This window comes from Dromiciops gliroides, chromosome 4 (genome assembly GCF_019393635.1).
Source record: "Dromiciops gliroides isolate mDroGli1 chromosome 4, mDroGli1.pri, whole genome shotgun sequence".
Lineage (NCBI taxonomy): Eukaryota > Metazoa > Chordata > Mammalia > Microbiotheria > Microbiotheriidae > Dromiciops > Dromiciops gliroides.
Window position 1 is genome coordinate 73,405,838 of NC_057864.1, and position 20,019 is coordinate 73,425,856.

Sequence of the window (20,019 nt, forward strand, 5' to 3'; positions counted from 1 at the left end):
ATTGATTTTTTTAAAAAGAGTACTTACTGGGCCTATAGTCAGTGGACCTAATTGCTGTTCCATTAACAGCACTTTCTCTCTCAGTTCTGGACATTGTCTCTGTCCCCCATGCCTGGAATACTCTCCCTCCACCTGTCTGCCTACCGTCTTCCCTGACTTCCTTTAAATCCTAACAAATTTCCATCTTCTACAGAAAGCTTGTCCCAGGCTCTCTTAATTCCTCTCTTGATTATTTCTTATTTGTCCTGTATGTAGCCCATTTGTACATATTTGCTTGGGGATAATAATAGCACCTACCTTACAAGGTTTTTGTGAAGATTAAATGAGATAGCATATGTACTGGGCTGTGAAGATCAAATGATCTTCATTTCCCACCAGCTGCTCTTGGTGTTTTCAACTCCATGAACATCGTGCTCCCAAGCCAGAATGCTGGGTATATTCTGGTGTCTTCCTCCTGATTTTTCAGCTTCTTTTTTGTGTATTGTCTTCCCCAGTTAGTTAGATAGTAAACTCTTTTAGGGGCAGATAGGTGCCACGGTAGATAGAGTGCCAGGTCTGGAGTGAGGAAGACTCTTCTTCTGGCCTCAGACACCTAGTAGCTATGTGACCCTGGGCAAGTCACTTAACCCTTTTTGCCTCAGTTTCTGTAAAATGAGCTGGAGAAGGAAATGGCAAACCACTCTAGTATCTTTACTATCACAGTGCTTTGGGTATAGTAATTCTTTATTTTTCATTCATTTGTTCATTCAACCTCCATCAATGCAGGCCCATGACAGAGACAATGTCCAGAACATGAAGAGTTGGACACGACTGAATAACAGCTTCTGGCTTCAGAACCAATATTCTTTCCACTACATCACACTTATCCCTCTTTATGTGATGTATTCAAAAGTGGTGGTTTTTTAGTTTTTTTAGTTTTGGGGTTTGGGGTTTTGTTGTTTTGTTTTTACAATAGACTGCCTCTATGAATTAAGACCAGAGAAGACCGCTCCTAGCTTCCTCAGGATATTAGAGAAATGAAGACATTACTCACTGTGACAAGGAACAGGCATGGAAATAGTCACGGAGAGAAGATGAAAACCTCCATCCCTGTATTTGTTAGAACTGAGCTGAGAGGGTAGACCAGAAGAGTTGTATATCACAGGTAATTGGATCCCAGGAGCAGCTGATATTGCCCAGGGCACTAGTACAAAGAAAGAAACACCCTGGGGACTTTTGCAGTTAGAGGGGAGCAGGTTGAGCCCCTAAGGAGAATGAGAGCATGACCATCTCCAGGGGTTCGTGAAGGCCTCTGTTCCTGCTCCCTGTTTCCCCCACCCTCCAGGAAACCTTTACACTATTGAAATCCTGTTAAACACCATAAGGGCTACCTCAATCAATGGAATTGAGAGTACAAACATCAGAGAGAGTAGTGGTAAGTTGAAATAGTGCTGGGGCGTCTGGGGAATTAGCTCAGTCTACTTGGAGGTACCCAGATGAGGGGTTAAAAAGTGGGGGCAAGGAGGATGGATTTTGGCAGTGTACTATGAGACAGAACCTTATGATCTTAGCATTGTATTTTTTTCAAGTGAGCATTAAGTGTATTCTAGAATGGCCAATATGGGGGTGGGGGTGGGGTGGTATAATCCATTCTTTTCTATCATCATTAAAGTTCTGGGCAAAAGCACCACCACCCCCCACTCTCATCCATAGAAAGAGATGGCAGCGACCCCATTAAGTACGTATGTCTTATTCTTGGTGCTTCCTACTGGGGATAAAACCTGGAGTCGAGTCCAGTTTTCTCTGTAACATTAAAAAAAAAAAAAGAAAAGTCATTTCATTTTTACATCGCACTCATTTCTGGAAAAAGTATAGAGTGTTGAGCCCCTCCCCTCCAGCCCAGAATTGTAACCACCCCATAACAAAGAAAAATAGTTGTGGTTTAGTGACCTTTAACAAGTCTCAGTTTCTATGGTCCTTGGCTTCCTGCTCCATAAAATGAAAGGACTGATCTCGCTGTACTCTAAGGGTCTCTTCCAGTGTTAACTCCCATAGTTCCTGTCTTCATTTATTTCCCTATTAGGGTCTGTGGCTGCCACCCTCTGAAGCTTTGTCTCAGCTGTCCAAGAGGTTTCCCTTGCCTTTTTATCCTCAGGAAATAAGAGTGAAATCACTTATTTGGGACTAATGCATTGAGACAGTCCTCATTCCGCGGAGAGCTGTTGTTATTTAATGGCTGAGCTGTATAGAGAGAACTACAGATAAGGTGGGTTAAAATGAGCAGTGACTCCTGTCATTCCCTTGGTTAGAGGTGATGACTTAGAGCTTGTCCAACCTAGAGGAAATTGGTTCCTGTTTCTCTAGCTCTGTAGTTTCCGATTGCCAGCATGTCTGGCTGCAGCCTGAGCATTCATCTACCTGATCACATTAGTGGCTACACTGGCTGATAGCAATGGCGCCTGCTGAGTTCCTACCTTGAACCTTCCCTACTTAGAGACCTAAACGAAAGGATGGAAAGAGATGCTGACTAACACTGGGATCCACCTCATCAGCAGTTCATCACCCCATCTGTGCTGCCCACTTAGTGCTTAGTGGTTTAGCATCTATTAATGTGAACTCCTTGGAGGTGGTGGGTAGCCCGTTGGGCTTGGAGTCAGCCGGGCTCACATGCCACCTCTGACACCGGCCGTATGAGTCACAATCTTTCTGCGCCTCAGTTTCCTCCCCTGTTGTGGTTCCTCCTGTTCTCGAAGAGGCCCAATGACATCATTTAGGTTTTGATGGCTTAAAATGGGTGTAAATAGCTATTGTTTTGCCTCCAGGCCAGAAACTTTGAGAGTCTTCAGGATGGTAAATTAGGCCATCACCTTTAAAATGTGGACAATAATGATACCTATAGTGTCAAATGAGATGATGCTGGGCAGCTAGGTAGCTTAGTGGATAGAGCACCGGCCCTGGATTCAGGAGGACCTGAGTTCAAATGTGGCCTCAGACACTTGACACATACTAGCTGTGTGACCCTGGGCAAGTCACTTAACCCCAACTGCCTCACTAAAAAAAAAAAATGAGATGATGGTTTGTAAATCCTAAATGCTTTATATACGGCAGCTGTCTTTGTTGTAATTAGAGGCAGCTTGGTGTCATGGAAAGAATGCTGGAATTGAAATCAGAAGTCTGGGTCTGAGTCCTGGATGGGCTCTCTATTTGGGTGGACTAGTCCCTTCAGCACTCTACCCTGGTCACTGGCCACTTCCACTGTGCTCTCTTTCAGTTCCAATGGAATGTAAACTTATTGAGATCAGGAGATTTTGTGGTCATGGGGAAGCTAGGTGGTGAAGCGGATAGCGTGAGTGCTGGACCTGGAGTCAAGAAGACTCCTCTTACTGGGTTCAAATATGGCCTCAGACACTTATTAGCTGTGTAAGACACACTAGTAAGACATTTATGACTGTGTAAGACCCTGGGCAAGTCATTTTAACCTGTTTGCTTCAGTTTCCTCCACTGTAAAATGAGCTGGAGAAGGAAATGGCAAACCACTTCAGTATCTTTGCCAAGAAAATCCCAAATAGGGTCACAGAGAGTTGGACACAACTGAACAACCATCCCTGGTACCTCACACAGTGCCTGGTCCTTGATAAATATGTATTGAATTGAACTGAACTTGACCAAAGTTGTAGGCTTAAGCTTCCTGTATTTTAGTCCTGTTTCTCCTGGGCAGATTGTACACTTGCAGCTATGTCATCGTCTTATGATGTGGCCATTGCTTGGCTCAATAGAAAATGTCTTCCATGCAGCCCCCAAAAGGTGCTTCCATATATAACTCCCTTTGGACCTTTCTTGACTTATCTAACACTTCTATAGGTTTGCATACATTCCCCATTGCTTTTTCCTCCATCTTTGGAAACCTACATAAAGCTAAATTCTTCATATGCAATTTAAATATATAGAGATATAGATATATATGTATATGTGTGTGTATAGATAGAGATAGAGATGATAGAGATAGAAATGGATATAGATATGGATATAGATATAGATGTAGATGTAGATAATCTTGTCTCTATATCAACTTCTTTTTGTTTAATTTTAGGCCTGGTAGAACCTGGAAAGGCCTCCTCTACCCTCTACCTCTTCAAAAATATATTTTTCTCATATTGACTGAAATTCTACCAGATAGAAATTAGGCTAGGGGGAGTAGTTTTCTTTTTGAGTACAAATACCTCTCCAGAGGCTAAACCAGCTATTAGTCACTCCTAATTAGTTTAATCATATTGCTTTCCTCCTAATCCCTACCTGAAATCCTGAAGGAATGGGGATTTTTATGGGAAGAGAGATTTGGGAAGCTGGGGGTGGGGGGGTGGGGGGAGAGAGCAGAGGTAATTTTGGAGCATTGACTATTATTGTTCGTGAGGGTTGTTACCACATTGGGTGGCCAGGACAACGTAGAGCTGAAAAGCAGCAGCTGTTGTGAATATTCTTGAGGAAGGCACCAGTCACTTTCTCTCTGGGAGGCTGTCTTTAGATGATGACCCAGTAAAGCAGAATAGGGCACGCTATTAGGCACGCTTCCACTTCTGGCTCTCTTACTACACATTATTGTCAAGAAGGAGGGAGAACAAGAGAGCCACGTGAGACCCCTGTAGGGGCAGAGCAGGATAACTCTGGGAAACCTAGTTACTTGGCTAGCTTCCCACGTTTGCTTGTGTCATCCTGTGTCATCTGTGTCCCTGGGGAAAGTCTGTGCAGTGGGGCGTACTGCAAGCTGTTGGATGTTTTAAGGCACAAGTAAAAGAGCTGGAGAGTAATCAGAGGCAGTGTGGGATAATGGATAGGGTATCAGACCTGGAGTTGGAAACACCTGGGTTCAGATCCTTACCTCAGACCTTGACTAGCTGTGTGACACTGGGCAATGTAACTTTAATCTCTCTGTGCCTCAGTTTCCTCATCTGTCATGGGACATGAGAAGGGCAGGCCTTTTGGAGCTCACTGGACATCTTGGAGTACATTACAAAATTATGTGTTGGGGCAGCTAGGTGGTGCAGTGGATAGAGCACCGGCCCTGGAGTCAGGAGTACCTGAGTTCAAATTCGGCCTCAGACACTTAACACTTACTAGCTGTGTGACCCTGGGCAAGTCACTTAACCCCAATTGCCTCACTAAAAATAAATAAATAAATAAATTATGTGTTATAAGATGTGAAGGATTCCATAGATTCAAATTCTATAGGGAAAGTTAGATTGGGAGGAAAAGGAAACTCAGAATTGAAATTCTGACATGAAGGGAAACAAGTCCAATGAAAGGCGGTGGGGGTGAGGATGAGGTAAGTAGGGGCAGGAGAGAGATGTATAAAGCAGTGAATAGAAACCTCTTTTCATGATGTTGACTCTGCCCTGAATCACTAGAATAGCTGTTGGTTATTCTTGTTGTCCTCCATTATCCCCCAGCAGTCATAAATATAAACTCTTCACCTGGAGAAAAGAAAAAGTGGGGGAGGAGATAGGACAGTAATTGTTGTTCTTGTTCAGTGGTGTCTGACTCATTGTCACCACCTCTGGGGTTTTTCTTTTCCAAGATACTGGGTTGTTTTCCCATTTCCTTCTCCGGCTCATTTTATAGATGAGGAAATTGAGGAAAACCTGCTTAAGTGTCTTGCCCGGGGACACACAGCTAGGAAGTGTCTGAGGCCAGATTTGAACAGATGAGTCTTTCTGACTCCAGGGTCTCCATACTATCCACTGAACCACCTAGCTGCCCTGAGGACAGCAGTAAATGACAGGGAATGGGCAGCCCCATCTCCTACAAAATCTGGCTCTCCTCATTGTGGAGTTTGGGGGAAAGGAGGTCCCTAAAAAGAGAATACCACGATGATCAGGCCCGAGGGATGGTGGTCCAATGAAGGACCAAGAAACAAGTCTACCAAGATAGTTACAGAGAATGAAGAAGCACTTCCCCATACCTGCCTGAAGTGAGTACCTTGGCTCTTGAGTCCAATAAAGGACCCGGGTTCAAATCCTACTTCTGAAGGATTTTCTTGTGTGACTGTGGGCAGGTCACTTAACCTCCCTCTACCTCAGTTTCCCCATCTAGAAAATGTGGAGATTGGATTGTGGAGGTGGTCTCTGAGGTCCCTTCCAGCCCTCGATCTATGATTCCCCATATGCCCCCTGCTACTTATGGTTTAGCCACCAAGGATCCAGGCACTGTATCTGCAAACCATAAGCTTACTATGGAAAGCATGGTGGCTTAGTGGGGAGAGGGCTGGACTAGGAGATAGGAACACCTGGGTCTGCATACTGACTCTAGCTGTAAGAGCCTGACAACTTACTTCGTCTGTAAAACAATAGAACTTAGGGGCAGCTAGGTGGTACAGTGGATAGAGCACCGGCCCTGGAGTCAGGAGGACCTGAGTTCAAATCCGGCCTCAGACACTTAACACTAGCTGTGTGACCCTGGGCAAGTCACTTAACCCCAATTGCCTCACCAAAAAAATAATAATAATAATAATAGAACTTACCTCTGTCATGAGGATCAACAAATAAGATAATGCATAGAGAGTGCTTTTCAGATCTTTAGGAGGGGCATCAGTGTGATCCATTGTCATTGTGAGGTAGTAAGACCTTCCCTATCCTCTCCTTCACTGAATCTGAACAAGGAAGGAATAACAACAGTCCTCTCTATAGCCCTCAGTTGTCAGAGCAGAGCTGCCCAGGGTGAGGACCCCAGCCCACTTACTGTTTAGGGATTGAGTTCGCAGGTTCCCTTTGCCCCATGGGAACTTATTGCCCCTGGAGGAGACAGCTACTTGGTTCTGAGTCACTGCTCCAATAACCACCGGGTACCCAGACAACCAACCTCTCACCATGAGGACCAGAGACTGAGTCATTAGGCCTCTTTCCACTGAACCCTGCTGCCTTAGGCCCCTGCTCTGGACTCTGGTCCTAAAATCTAAAAATCTGGACTGAGATTTTAGGATAGATCTGGAGCCAAGCAGATGTTGCTTGTACAGGGTGTCTTCTGACCAATCTCCTTCTATCCTGAGACAAACCAAACAAGTGGTGATGAATGTAAATTGTCAGCCCCACCAGGGAATCTGATCATCCAGAGGCCTGGCCTTATTTCTTTGTTATCTAACCTGGGGTTTGAGAGGGAACACTTGCCCTCAAAGGTCATCAGAGGACGCTTGGGGCACAGTCCCAATCATATGGTACTTTCTCTTTGGCTTTAACCTCCCGGCTCCTCCTCCTAATCCCTGTGATTCAGAATTGCCTAAGCAAAAATCCCCTGCCCCCACTACCACTAATCACTCCCTCTTTCCCATCCACCCCAGCCTTACCCAACCTAGATCCTTCTCTAGCTTCTCCCTCCCCCTCCATTGAGCCCTCTGGAATTTTTCCTAACATGCCCCTTCTCCTTATGACATTCGTGGAAACTTGGCTTCGCTGAGAAGATCCTGCATCCCTTACTGCTGTCTCACACTCGGTTCACCTTCTTTCCTGACCCCACAACAAGCTGGGCCAAGAGGAGGAGGAGGAGCAGCTATATCCTTTTTCCTCACTGCCATTACCATCCCCTCCTTCTGCCTCCAATGCTCCAAACTCCTTCTTTGAGGTCCACTGCTTCTGTCTCTGTCACCTAATCCAGATCCTTGCTGCAAACATCTGGCTCCCCCAAGTCATTCTTCCTTTCGCAAGGAGTTCAGTCTTCTCCTCCCTGATTCCCACCCCTACACTTGGAAACTTCCATTTAGATGCTGTCCCCATTTCCAGGCAATTTCAGTATCCATGCTGATGTCCCTTCAAGTATCCTTGCTGTTGTTTGAAGGGATCTGACCTCATCTCCCGTGATTTACAACTTTACTTCAGCTTTTCCACTCACAGGGATGACGGTGATCTTGATTTGATCATCTCCTATAACTCCTCTACCTCCATGATCTAGAGCAGGGGTTCTTAACTTTTTGTGTGTTATGACACACCCCTCTGGCAGTCTGGTGAAGCCTATAAATTCTTCAGAATAATGTTTTTTAAATCATTGAAGAAAATGCTAAATTCCAATGAGAGATTAATGAGAAAAAGGATGTAATGTTTATCCCATCCAAGTTTATAGACTCTCTAAAATCTCTTCATGGAGCCCAGGTTAAGAACTCCTACTCTAGAACTTGGAATTCTTTTATCTACTAACTAGCATTTATATAGTGCTGCAAGGCTATATATGTTATACAATCTGGTCTTTCCAGTTATCCCATAATATAGACATTCTTATTATACCCATTTTTACAAATGAAAAAACAGGCCTGGAGAACATAAGTGACATGCCCACGGTCACACAGCTAGTGGGTTTCTGAGGCCAGGTTTGAACTCAGCTCTTCCTGAGTAAATATTTATTAACCAACAGATCAATTCCAGGTCCATCACTCTATTCATTACACCACTTAGCAGCATAATAATAATTTTTAAAAAGTAGATCTTTCCACCTCTCCCTCTGTCTCACTCCTAAACCTGTACTGCTCACTGGTCACCAACACAAGTAGAATAGCATCATAGATTTAGAACTGAAAGGGACCTTAGGCTTTGCATTTGTCTTATCTTATTTGTTGTGTTTTTTTTCCATTTCTTTCTGTTTTTAATTGAGAATAGAGTTGGGGAAATGATGGCATGTAAAAAAAAAATTTTGTGGGGCAATGAGGGTCAAGTGATTTGCCCAGGGTCACACAACTAGTAAGTGTCAAGTGTCTGAGACTGGATTTGAATTCATGTTCTCCTGAATCCAAGACTGGTGATTTATCCACTGTGCCACCTAGCTGCCCCCCAAAAAAAATTTTTTAAGGAAGAAGACCACTGAAACATTTTAAACATTTAAAAATGCACAAAGCAGATTTAAAAAAAAATGTTCAGAAGAAAGTACCAAGAGGACAGTTTTGGTAATTGAATTGATTACATTTTTTGTTTGTTTGTTTTTGGTGGGGCAATGGGAGTTAAGTGACTTGCCCAGGGTCACACAGCTAGTCAGTGTCAAGTGTCTGAAGTCAAATTTGAACTCAGGTACTCCTGAATCCAGAGCCAGTGCTTTATCCACTGCAACACCTAACTGCCCCTGAATTGATTACATTTTTAAAAGGCAAGTGGAATGGAATAGAGATTCGTGTCTTCGTGTACAATCCTCTTTTTACATTCAGTTTTAGATGTGAAAATATTTATCTTGGAGGACCCATTCAGAATTTTAAAAAAAAACCTAAAAGTACAAAAGGACCATAGAGGTCATCCAATCCAGAGTTCATCTCTGAGAACTGAAGTTCTCCAGAGGTTGTGACTTGCCTAAAGACACAGAGAGCTACCAAGTGAAAGAATTTGACCTGAGGTCCTAATTCCCAGTCCAGCATCCTTTTGCCTAAAGCTCCTGATCCTCCCTGTGCCCCCAGGCCAGTTCTGTTCTACCCTCTCCTTAATCCTCAATTCCCTTGGCCCCTTGTCCTATAATGGTTCACGTTTTACCAAACCCCAACCCTGAATTACCCCTACCCTCTAACTTCTCGGTTCCTATTCATGTGCTACTGAACAAGTGTGGAAAAAAGTCACTCACCTTGCAGACTGATTGGATTACAAATTTATTTCATCTCAATGAGTCCCTCATTGTTTCATGGCAACCTTTTTATTTTTCCCTGATTTTATTCTCGCTAATTCCTCACAAATGGCTATTCGAAACCTTTTCTTCACTCAGCCTTCTTACATCAACTCATTCCCTTCCCTCTCATCAGAGAATCTCACCTACTTTACTGAGAAAATAGAAGGCAGCCATCAGCCTTGAACTTCCTCACATCCCCTATTCTATACCTCAAAGACCCTCAATTATTCTTCATTTTATCCTATTTTGTTTCAGTTTTTATTGCAACCTCCATCTGTCTCTTTGAAATTTCTACCCATTGTTCATCATTTTGCCTTCTGGAACCAAGCAGAGGAAATCTAATCCCTTCAGATACTTCAAGGTGGTCATCATGTTCCCCGCCCCCAAACCCCAGACTTAACTTACTCAGTTTCCTTCTATATTTATCCGTGATTCCCTCCCATCTTCTTTCTCTACCTGTTTCTCTCTGCCTCTCTGACCCCCTAGCTAACAATTTATCTATCTCCTCCCCTTTTCAGCTAAGTCCATGAAAGTGCCTTCTGCACTCGGAACCTCTCCTTCCTTGCCTTTCACACTCATCTAAACCCCCTGCAGTCAGGCTTCTGACCCCAGCATTCAGCCGAACTTGCCCTCTCCAAAGTTACCGAGAATATCCCAACTGACCTGTCTGCTCACTTTTTTTTTTTTTTTTTGGCGAGGCGATTGGGGTTGAGTAACTTGCCTAGGGTCACACAGCTAGTAAGTGTTAAGTGTCTGAGGTCAGATTTGAACTCAGGTCCTCCTGACTCCAGGGCCAGTGCTCTATCTACTGCGCCACCTAGCTGCCCCCTGTCTGCTCACTTTTTCTCATTTCTCAGCCTTCTTGACTCTGCAGCCTCTGAGACTGTTGATCACCCTCTCCTCCTGGATACCTTCTCCCCTCTGGGTATCTGTAATGCTTCTCTCTCTTGGTTCTCTCCCACCTGTCTGGATGTTCTTTCTCAATCTCTTTTGTCACATCACCATTGTCACCACCTTGCCAATCATCTCCCCTTAGACATTGATGGAGAAATCCCAGGACCCTGAAAGCTGTGGGACTAGCAATGCTTCCAGCCAGTGGCCATCATCCTTGGAAGCAACCCTTGTGGGAATGCAGCCTGGCAACTGCTCCTTACCGATGATCCAGACTTCTAATGAAGATCCAGAAAAGAAGGCTCTTGTCACCAAAGTCCTTGGCACTATCAAATGATACAACATCAGAAACAAATATCATTTTATCAGAAGAAATGACCTCAAAAATGAAACATTTCCATCTGCTTTGTCACTGCATCTTAGAGACCACAGGACTTTTCCATCTGAATTGTAGCTGAAACCTTACCTATATATAGCCTCCTCTATTGGAATGGAAGCTCCCAGAGAGCAGAGACTGTCTTTTCTATTTGTAACCCCAGTACTTAAGACACATAGGAAACTCTTTTCTTTTTGTTTTTCTTTCTTTCTTTCTTTCATTTGTTCTTTCTTTGTGTGGGGGGGGGGGGCGGGGGGGGGGGCAATGAGGGTTAAGTGACTTGCCCAAGGTCACACAGCTAGTAAGTGTCAAGTGTCTGAGGCCAGATTTGAACTCAGGTCTTCCTGAATCCAGGGCTAGTGCTTTATCCACTGTGCCACCTAGCTGTCCGGAAACTCTTAATAAATGCTTTCTTCATTCATTTTCATTCATTCATTCCTTTTCTGAATCATCATTCCTGTTTGGCCATTAAATGTGGTTATTATACCCTACCATTCTGTCCTAAGCCCTCTTTTCTTTTCCCACTCTTTCACTTAGCAACCTCCTAAACTCCCCTGGGTTCAATTATCCCTATGTAGATCACTCCCAGATAGATATATCCAGCCTGAGTCTCTCTTCTGAATCCCTCTCCAGTCACTCATCACCAATGCTTATTGGGCATTTCAAAATGAATGAATGTTCCATAGGCATCTCAAACTCATGTTTGTCCAAATAGAATTTGGTATCTCTTCACCAAAATCCACTCTTCTTCCAAATTTCTCTATTATCAAGAGCAGCTTCTGATGTTGAACCATTTGATAGTGACAGGGACTTGGGTGACAAGAACCTTCTTTTCTGGGTCTCCAATAGGTGTGTCAGTAGCACCTCCAGGAGCAGTTGCCAGGCTGCATCCCCATGAGGGTTATTTCTGAGGATAATGACTGTTGGCTGGAAGCATTGGTATTCACAAAGTTTTCAGGGTCCTGGGATTTCTCCACTGAGGTCTATGGGGAGATGACTATCAAGGTGGTGATAGGGGTGATTTGACAAAAGAGATTGAGAAAGAACCACCAGACAGGTAGGAGAGAACCAAGAGAAAGCAGTATTACAAAAACCCAGAGGGGAAATATCTAATCACCCTTGTTTGCATCCTTGGTATAATTCCTACCTCCCTATTCTCAATCACCCCACATATTCAATCAGTTGCCAAATCTTGTCCTTCCTACATCTACAATATTTCTTGCATATGTCTCCTCTCCACTGACAGAGCTACTACCCTCATTCAGCTACTCATCACCTATTTACCTAGACAACTGAAATAGCCTCCTGATCTCCCTACTTCAAGTCTATCCCCAATCTAATTTGTTCTTTGCACAGCTGTCAAAATGATTTTCCTAAAGCATGGATCTGATCATGCCCCCCACCTCCTTAATAAACTCTGGCCTTTCCTTATTTCCTTATTTGTTTGTTTGTTTGTTTGTTTGTTCATCCATTCATTCAATTATTTATTTGTTTGTTTGATTACTTATTTATTTATTTATTTTTGGTGTTTAAAGCTCTCCACAACTTAGCCCTATCCTGCCTATCCAGGCTTCTTAAATATGACTCTCCTCCCCAGTCCTATAGTCTAGACCTCAGAAGGGTCTTCTTGCTGACATTCCATCTTCCATCCCCATGCTTAGCATTACCTATCCTGTCCGCCTCCCTGCCCCCAACTTATCCCCATATGCCCTCATGCCTAGAGTGGCTTTCCTCCTCACTTCCATATCATGGAATTCTTTGTTTCCTTTCAGATTCAGATCAAATATCACCTTCTTTATGAGGTGTTTGCTATTTTTTCCAGCTGCTAGTGCCCATCCCTCCAAGATTACCTTTTATCTGCTTTGTATGTTTTATATATCCCTATATTCTTGCATCTTGTCTCCCCATAAGATTATAAGCTTCTTAAAGGCAACTACTGCTTTGCTTTTGTATTTGTAGTATCAGCACCTAGGACAGAGCTTGGCACATAGTAGGTGCTTAATAATTTAAAAAATATATATGATAAGAATTGTCTTTTGCCTTATTTTGCCTAGAAAAGTACTCCTTTTGTTACATGCTTATTTTAGTCACAACTTCACTGGGGCTCAGTTTCCTTATCTGTCAAATGAAGGGGTTAGATTAGCTCAGGGGTTAAACTACATTTGTTCATTTTCTAGTTTTTTTTATTGCATACCCAATTCATTAGTCTGCTCTTTCTCTATTTTATTGATGTAAACATTTAGATATATAAATTTTCCTCTGATCAATACTTTTGCTGTATCCCATAGGTTTTATATGTCATCTCATTATTGTCATTCTCTTTAATGAAATTACTGATTGTTTCTGCAATTTGTTCTTTAACCCACTAATTCTTTTTTTTTTGTGGGTCAATGGGGGTTAAGTGACTTGCCCAGGGTCACACAGCTAATAAGTGTCAAGTGTCTGAGGCTGGATTTGAACTCAGGTACTCCTGAATCTAGGGCTGGTGCTTTATTCACTGTTCCACCTAGCTGCCCCCTAACCCACTAATTCTTTAAGATTGGGGGAGAGAGGGAAGAAAAAAAGGAGGGGGAAAGAAACTTACATAGCTATTATATATTTAAAAGGAATAGCAAGTTGTACATAATAGATTTGTCATTTCATGTGCAATCATCTTTTTAAAAATTATACTATGTTATGGAAATGCTTGCTTTATTCCATAAGATAAAAAAATAAATAAAATAGAAAGGTTTGGATTAATTGCACATAGTAGGCACTTAATAAATGTTTATTGATTGACCAAATTAACTTTCTGTACTTATTAGCCTGGTAAGTTATGAGGTAAATAGAAGGTGCTCCTTAGATTTGATTTGGGAGGACTAGAGAGAGAAATGTAGGTAAGGTTGCTATAAATGTAGTGGGGCTTAATGTCTTTCAATAACATTTGTAAGGCTACTAGAAGCAGCTCTCTTTGAAATACTGTGCCCTCCCCTCTTCCCATTTCTGCCACAAAGCACTCATTGCAGGGGTATGAAATAATATGGTGTCTGATTGCCTGGAAGGAAGGATTCTTTGAATAGTGAACAATGACCCTGCCTAAAGGGCCAGTTGCTAAATAGGTTCCCTCTCTGACAGGGTGCAGGAACTCCATTAAAAATATGACAAGCCCCTGCTAATTTGAACATTATTTTGCATGCATTTGCATATGGCATATGAATGGCTTTTAACTCCATCTATGTAAGAAGAAAAATAACATAAACCAACTAGCACGACCCACTGCAGTGCATTCAAAGCATTCCACATGTCAATCCAGTCCCTCTAATAGCATCTTGAAGCAGAGAGACTGGCAAGCCATCGAAAGAAGAGGTGTTCCAACTGAGACAGGCATACAGTTGATGCCTGTACCCGCTCCTCCCACCTTATTCCTTTCATATTTTTCAAAAAAACCCATATTGCCTTGATTCCTTTTGTTATCATTTCCCACCATCATCCTCTAGACTGAACCCTCCCTTGTGAAAGGAAGGGAGGAAAAGAAAGAAAGAAAGAAAGAAAGAAAGAAAGAAAGAAAGAAAGAAAGAAAGAAAGAAAGAAAGAAAGAAAGAAGGAACATCCCTTATAGAGACTGGGTCTGATAATGTATATAATATTCTGTTCTATTAGTTCTCCCATTAGTCTGTAGAGTTGTGTTTTTCATGATGACGGTCATAGAAGATCCAGGAATCATAGGTATAGAAAAGGTAATAATAATGATATTCATAATATAAGTAGGTAGCAATTATATAGAACTTGAAAGTTTACAAAATACTTTACAAATAGTATCTTATTTTATCCTCACAACTATTCTGGGAAGTAGGTACTTCTGTTATTCCACTTTACAGATGGGGAGACTGAGGCTGACAGTGGTTAAGTGACTTATCCAGGGTCACATAGCTAATAACTATCTGAGGCTGGATTTAAACTCAGGACTGTCCTGATTCCAAGGAGTTCTATCCACTAATACATCTAGCTATCCCCTGAAGCAACTAGTCCTTGGTTTTGGTTTGGAACTTAATGTTATTTTTCTTTCACACTCTTTTCATCGACCTCCCAAAGGACAGATGCCTGCTTAGGGCAGCTTCATTATTTCTGTATCAAATAGTATAGTGTTACTAGAGTGAGGAGCGTGCTAATTAAGGAGCATTGCCGGGTTCCCAGTTATCACTGACTCATTTTCACACACACCATGATGATGTCATATTTCCCTTTGACCTTCAGAGATCATTGGGACCCAATCTCGCATCTGACAGGGCTCTATCATCCCTGTCCCCAGAGCCACAAGGGTTCTGTGAGGAACTGGCATCGGGACTTACCAAAGGTCACACAGCTAGTAAGTGTCTGAGACTGCATTTTAACTCATGAAGATGAGTCTTCCTGGTTTCAAGCCCAGTGTTCTACCCACTGTACTACCTAGCTGCCCACTTGGCATCTGAAGAATTCTATGTAAGTTGGAGTTAACCTATATTTTCTAGCCTTATTTCAAGCATTGTTTTCTTCACTGCTAAGTGGCACAATGGATAGAATTCTGGACCTGGTATCAGGAAAACCCGAGTTCAAAAAACAGGCTAAGATATTTACTAGCTGTATGACACTGGATAAGTCTGCCTCAGTTTCTACATCTGTAAAATGGGGGTGATAATCATACCATCTACCTCCTAGGGTTGTCGTGAGGATCAAATGAGAGAATATTTGTAAAGCACTTTGCAAACCTTAAAAGAGTTGCTATAAATGTTGTTGTTTGTTGTTACAGTGGAAATAGCCTACTGGCTGTTTCTGGATCTCAGCATCTCAACCCTGTGAATAATTGTCATCCTTAATGGTTGGGATGCATCCTTTCATTTATTTTTGCTTCTCTAAATTATCTTTAAGGTTCTCCTTGGGAACTTCCTTTTTGACTCTGATTCTTCCTCCCCTCCCTCCTCAAATTATTTTAAAATTTACTTATCTGAGTATGGCACTGTATTCACCCGCCCACTTCCTTAAGGGATGGGATTTTTATTGTCTTTTGTATGTCTAATGGCTAGCACATTGCCTTGCATATAGCAAACACTTAATAAGCATTTGTTGAATGGAATTAAGCAGAAACCAGGCCTAAAGTCCAAAGTGAAAGTGAAATGACACATCAGTGTTTTAACGGTTTTCTGTTTTCATCTGGGTGTTATTCCTTTCACTGGTACAGATGACATGCCTTCTTAGAGTCTGTGGCCATTGTGCATGTTCTCAGAGAGCTGGAGGACCACCTCTGGTTCTTTTAATATTTCATCCATCTCTTTGCAACAACACTTGGGTAGTCTATCTGCTATTTCTCACTGTTGCCATGGGAGCCGCCCACTGCCTTATCTGAGTATATTTGTCCCTAATTCGCTCCCCGTAAGAAGTAACATAAAAAGTAGGGGATAGAGACTGGAACCATCATTTCATTGATACAGCACCCAGATGAAGAAACTGTTGCTACCAATGTAGGTCAGCATCTTCTCTGCAAGTTGGGTTAATTGTTTAGAGCACTGTGAGATTCAATGACTTGCCCAAGGTCTCAAAACCATTTTGTGTCAGAGGTGGGCCCTGCTTTATGAGGTTGGCTCTCTTTCTACTATGCCACAATGCCTCACCCTAAAAGATGTCATCTGTATGGGGCAGCTAGGTGGTGCAGTGGATAGAGCACCGGCCCTGGAGTCAGGAGTACCTGAGTTCAAATGTGGCCTCAGACACTTTACACTTACTAGCTGTGTGACCCTGGGCAAGTCACTTAACCCCAATTGCCTCACTAAAAAAAAAAAAAAAAGATGTCATCTGTAATATGCTGCAGCCTACTTAGACCCACCATGGGTCTTTCCAATTGCCCTTTGGGTCATTAACAAATGAATTGTAGATACCTCAGTTTCCTTTTCTGTAAAATGAGAGAGTTGGACTTAATAAACTCTGAAGTCCCTTCTGGCTTTAGATCTATGGTCCTATGATCATCTGGATAATTTACTTGAAAAGATCTTCTTTCGGGGGGCAGCTAGGTGGCAGATAAAACACCAGCCCTAGATTCAGGAGTACCTGAGTTCAAATCCAGCCTCAGACACTTGACACTAGCTGTGTGACCTTGGGCAAGTCACTTAATCCCCATTGCCCCGCAAAAAAACCCCAAAAAACCCAAAAAAACCAAAAAACCAAAAAACCAAAAAAGAAAAGATCTTCTTTCACCCTGAATTACCAAAATATTTGAGGTCAGCAACATTCTGGCTATGAGCTCCTCAGATAGCTGAATCAAAAGAGGGCTATCTGTCCTTGTTGTCTAGACAATTTTCTCATTTTTCCACTTCCCTTTCAGCAGCTAAGACTCGCCCAATGGCATATTAGAAAGAGATATATTTTCTAAGAAGGTTTTTAGTATGTCCTTCAGGATGAATTCATAAGACAAGTTATAGAGGTTTATTTCATGGAAAATTTGGCAAGACCTAGGTTTATTTATTCTAGCTATTAATTTCTTGTTCTCCTTCATTTAAAAGTAAACATACTTCCACTGAATTAAGAAAATAATTAAATTGGCTTGCTGTTCACTCTGTTCACTCTGCAGGGGTCTATGAGAAAGAGAAAAACTGGAATTTCAAGCCCTTCTCAATGGCTGAGTGTGACTCATGCATGTGGACATCTGACTATGACTAAAACATCAAGTAGAATTCAGTGGTTATCAAGGCTGTCCAAAGCCAGGTAGGCCATGTATAAGGGGTATGATTCACTGGCACTAAGAAATGCCTCCTGACCAAAAGATACCTTTATTTTTTAGCTGATGACTGGGGTTTCTTGTTCTTGGATAACACACAAACACATTAAGCATATCGGTTCTTTATTTCTTAGAGCAAATGAGTTTCACGTAAGAATTTCAGAGTTGGAAGAGACCTCAGTGACCCTGTAGGTCAACCTGGACTCCAACAGAAATCATCCTTGTAACATCATCAACAAGTGATTATTTGGTTTCTAATTTATTTGTTTCTGGTTTTTGAGTTAAGGTCTCCCCATTTCACCCAGGCTGGAAGTACAGCAGCTACTTCCTGACCAGATCCCACTGCTGATGATCTTGGAAGATTTGGTTTGCTCTGTTTCCAACCCCACCTTCACCATCTTGGTAATGGATTTAGTTGGGACTCCCATCATTTTCAGGTCTACTAAAGCTTAGAATTCCTAAGCTCAAGAAATTCAACCTTTATAATAGTAGGGATTAGAGACATGGGCCATCATGACATGCCCAATTTCTGATTTAATTCTGAGAGGCAATAGCACCCTACCTCCCACGGCAGCCTAATACACTTTTGGAAAATTCTAATCCAGGGTTTCTTAGAGGGTCCATGGATAGATTTCAAGGAGGTGTGGGGAGGAGGGCAAAAGGTAGATCTGTGAACTTGGATGGGGAAAAAATTTACATTCTTATTTTCACTGATCTATAATTGAAATTCAGCATTTCCTTCAGTTCTGAAAGTAAGCGATCAACATTATTCTGAGAAGTCCAGAAGTGAAACTAAGAAGTTTCACCAGATTACCAAAAGGGCCCATCTCAGGGGGAGAGAGAGAGAGAGAGAGAAAGAGAGAGAGAGAGAGAGAGAGAGAGAGAGAGAGAGAGTTTGAGAGAGAGAGAGAGAGAGAGATTGAGAGAGAGAGAGAGAGAGTTTGAGAGAGAGAGAGAGAGATTGAGAGAGAGATTGAGAGAGAGATTGAGAGAGAGAGAAAAAAAGAGAAGAGAGAGAGAGAGAGAGGTTAAGTACCTTCTCTAATTGTAAGGAAAATTCATTACCTCAGCTGAAACATGCCCTTCTATAACCTACCCATTGCTCCTTGTTCTGCCCTTAGAGGCAGAACTAATCCCACTTCCACATGACAGCCTTCAAGTGTTCTGCCCCCTCCCCCACTAGACTTCTCTTCTCTGCCTAAACATCTCCAGTTTCTTCAATGGATCCTTATATTAACATGTCCCCAGTCCCCCTCACTATCCTGAAGGCATTCTTCTCTGGGAGCTTTCCAGCTTGTCAACACCCTTCCCAAAATGCGTTGCCCAGAAGAGAACATGATACTCCAGCTGTGATCTCACCAGGGGAGAGTACAAAAAGATTGTCCTCTCTCTTATTCTGGAGACAATGCCTCTATTAATACAGACTAAGACTGCAGTCATCTTTTCGCCCTCATTGCTAAACTGCTTCCCCCTGAGTCTCATTGAACTTGCCATCCACTAAAACCACCCGATCTTTATCATACAAGCTATTATTTATCCGTGCCTTCCTGACTTATATTTGCACAGCTGATTTCTTGAACCCAAGTATAGCATTGTTGGGTATGATTCACTGGGGGACAGTTGGCTCCCAGTGTGATGGCAGAACAGAAGGGTCTGAGTATCACCCAGGGTAAGGAGCTGTTGGGCTTTCTCATTTGGTACTAGAGAGGACTGGTCTTATGAATGATAGATTGTATTTGGCAGGTTTCATCTTTTTAATTTCATCCATGACTATTGGTATTTATAAAGGGAGGAGAGGACAGGAGAGGGAGGTACAGGGAAACTTGTTTCTGGTGCACTAGTGGTACTTCCAGAAAATTGTCCAAGGCAATAGATTCAATAAATTCAAGACTGATAGCTATAGTTTCAAAGATAGAAAAAGGATTGTTGGACAGACAAGGGCTATGGGTTTGGGGGCAGCTGGGTGGCGCAGTGGATAGAGCACCTGGCCTGGAGTTAGGAGTACCTGAGTTCAAATCTGGCCTCAGACACTTAACACTTACTAGCTATGTGACCCTGGGCAAGTCACTTAACCCCAATTGCCTCACTAAAAAGAAAAAAAAAGAGAGATATGGGTTTATCAGTGAGACCCCCCCACCCTAGACCATGTTTTCCTGAGAGCAGTGATTGGGTTTTGGCCCTTCTTTTGTATCCTTAGTGCTTAGCATGCTACCTGGCACAAAGTAAGTTTTGAAAATTAATGCTTAATAGGATGAGTGACCACTGTGCAATAAGCTGATTGTCACCTGGCGGAATAGCTGATTGAGAAGCCCTTATGCAGTCTGCAGTATAGACACAAACCCTCATTGAGGTGCTGGGTAAGCTCCTTGGAGGTCGGTCATTAATGGGCCCCTTAGCATAGACTCTGGTGTCTAGGGCGACTCAGCTAGCT